The sequence below is a fragment of the Pinus tabuliformis genome, chromosome 1_2 (assembly GCF_031772625.1).
Source record: "Pinus tabuliformis cultivar Carrire ecotype Pingquan chromosome 1_2, CPIR1, whole genome shotgun sequence".
Classification (NCBI taxonomy): Eukaryota; Viridiplantae; Streptophyta; class Pinopsida; order Pinales; family Pinaceae; genus Pinus; species Pinus tabuliformis.
In genome coordinates, this window is record NC_142298.1 from 1,242,646,984 (window position 1) to 1,242,650,448 (window position 3,465).

Sequence of the window (3,465 nt, forward strand, 5' to 3'; positions counted from 1 at the left end):
TGTGGGGCGTATCAGTGTACCCCACAAATATCCCAACCTCTGCGGTCGGTTCCAACTTCTTCCTGGCATCTTTCGTCACATGCATGTAAACATTAGCGCCAAAAATCCTCAGATGAGAAAGATCAGGCTTCTTACCAGAATAAGTCTCCTCGGTTGTACTCATGCCAAGTATCCTATGAGGACAACGGTTCTGCACATAAACTGCTGTATTGCATGCTTCCGCCCACAAGTGAAGGGGTAGGCCCTGATCATGCAACATTACCTATGCAGCACCCACAATTGTTCTGTTCTTCCGCTCAGATACCCCGTTCTGTTGTGGCTAATGGGGAGCTATGAGCTCTCTACAAATCCCTTCTGCCTTGCAGAAATCCTTGAACTCGTCTGAGATGTATTCACCACCATTATCGCTCCTAAGAGCCTTCACCTTCTTCCCCGACTCCTTCTCGACCAGTGCTTTGAATTCACAAAACTTTGAATATGTCTCGTTCTTCTTCTGCATGAAGAAGATCTAACACTTACGAGAGAAATCATCAACAAAAATCACATAATACCTATGTTTTGCTGTCGAAGCAACTGATAAAGGTCCACACACGTCTGTGTGAATTCTCTCAAGGATCGTCATGGCGCGACTATCCTTCTCGTGAAAGGTGGCTTTCACAAACTTCCCCAAAGTACACCCCTTGCACTGATCTAACTGCGCAAGTGTGCCTTTAGGAAGCCCTGTAGTGATCTGCTGCAGTATCTTCAAGGCTCCATGGTGAAGGTGACCCAATCTCCTGTGCCACAACTCACCATCATCCCATCTCACCAATCCTTCTGCCTTGCCCGCCATTGTTGCGCATCCATCTACATGCAACTGATGAAGGTTCCTCACTCGAACCCCTATCTTCCGGGTCTCACCAGTTGTCTTGCTGTGCAGGAAAGCCTTTCCCTCGCTGAAAACAACATCATACCCCTTGTCTTCTAACATCACCACTGAGATGAGATTCTTTGTCAATTCTGGAACATGCATGACTTCATTCAATACGAAGGGTTTACTAGACTCCCTCTCAAAGGAAATGGTACCGATACCGGTCGCACTGTATCTACCATCATCGCCCATCTCAATGTGAACTCCAAGATCTTTGTCCTCCAGATCAGAGAACAAATCTCTATCTCTCGTCATGTGAAAAGATGCACCACTGTCCAAGAACCACACCGATCCCATCGCACTTGAAACTAAGCATGCGATCAATGAAAAATCAAGCTCAAACTGTGAGGTTAGAGCCTCTCCTGCTGAAGATCCAGCAGCCTGCTTGTTCTTCTTCTTCTGCGGACAATTAGTGGCATAGTGTCCGTGCTGGTGATAGTGAAAACACTTCACCTTGGACATATCCTGCTTCTTGCCTTTCGCACCAAACTGAGAAGCTTTCTTGCTCTTCCCTTTCTTTGCTTTGGCAGCCAAAGCGCAATTCTCTTCATCAGATACCTTTGATGAAGATCCATTGTCACCTTTATTGTTTCTAAATTTATCCTTGAGCTCCAGGTCGCTCTTGCTTTGGAATAAAATTTGCAATCCGTTGAAAGACATTTCAACAACACTGCTGCAAATTCGATTTCCACCAGCTCAAACTCAACTGCTTCCGATCTAAAATTCATGAAAACACAATATTTCTCGTACAAAGATTGACTGTATGGGCATTCACCAGATATCTCACCTTCCAAAGGAAGGATGAATCCAGAGGCTACCTGGCCCGATTACAGACTCTGCCTGAAGAAATAGAATGTAAACACTTCCTGAATAGTAGATCTGATGATCAATCCTCGCTTGATATCCTGTAAAAATCTCTTCTACAAATCAAGCACCTCCGATACCATGTAGAAATTTTGAATAATTTAACACATATTCAACAGAGATTATCCTGATCATGTACTATTGCGGAATACATACACAATACATAAGCTCCTCTACGTTGATCATCAATATAGCAGCATCAATAACAATAAAACATCAAGAGCATTCACACATTAACACAGTATGTAACCCGAGGAAAGCATCTCGCTAAAAACCCCACACTATCTGTATATTAATGATTGAGACCATGTAACATTACAAAGTACAATGCTTATCACAAGCAATCTAGTACCAGCTCCACCTGTTACACACAATACAACTAAGATCTGATCTCCAAATCTATTCCACTGCTTGTTTGCCTCTCCAGCTCAATACCTGCTCAAGAACTGATGAGAATGGTTTACCAAACTTGTATTTCACCTGCAAAGAATCACTCACACTCTGTAAGACGTGAGAAGAGGCTATAATACTAGGCAAATACATGATCAAACTCATTGGCATACTCAATCCCTTGATTGTGCAAGATCTGATGCACAACTATAGTCACAACTGATAGCAATCTGATTCTCTAACACCTGTCCCTGCTGAACTGAACATGCACTGACATGCAACTGAGTTAACTGATGTATTCTATAGTTGTATTATGAGTTAATAATTAGTTTAACAACTCATCATTAGTCTATTTGCAGTTAGACTAACTACAACTATTTTAACCAAGTCAAACTGAACACAACTCCATCAACTCCACAATCAACTCCACCAAACTCAACTGATTGAGTTCTAACTGAAGTCATGCATGCAACAACTCAACTGACTCATAAGAAAAGCATACTTCCTTCTGACAGCAGCATGGGCCACATCTGTAGCTCAAACTGAAGTGCTCCAAGAGAATAAGATCAAGTTTATAGTCCAAATATTATTATGAGACAATAATATTTGACTTTTCTATTTTTGACAGCCAGTCTAAAAATAGACTTTGATCACCCACACTGTGATCACTCACACTGTGGTCACCCACACTGTGGTCACCCACACTGTGATCACTCACACTGTGATCACTCACACTGTGATCATCCCTGCTGGGATCAAAAATAGAACTTGCACCATAATTTTCCTGCGGGCCCACTTAGTGAAGACGACTCTTTTCACTAAGCTCCATCATCTTGTTGCAATCTCAACAAAGGGTGGGGTGACCCTTGACATTCCCCTTTGTGATAGTTCAACTACCCTCATGATTCTTCACCCACTCTATGATTGTTACATCCAACTATTGACACTTGACTTACACTTGACATGACTCAACATTACAATGCACATGTACTCATGTGAGACAACATGGCTTGAGAAAGCCATGAAAGATATCACTGACACTCGGTCCACTGTGATGAGACCAACTATTTGACATGCTCGTGATGGTGAAGGTGGTGAGATGTGCCAAGCTTGGTCGTCTGTTATGGTGTGCATGCACCTCATGATGACATATTGCTGAAGCGAACTCTTGCCTCCATTGCAACCGGTGCATTGGTTCGGCCCCTTCATCCAACTCATCTGCTAACATGTGCATGGTATTCTTGGGTGCGACTAAACTGGCAACACACTAATGCATAATTTCTACCTTGATCTTCAAGTGT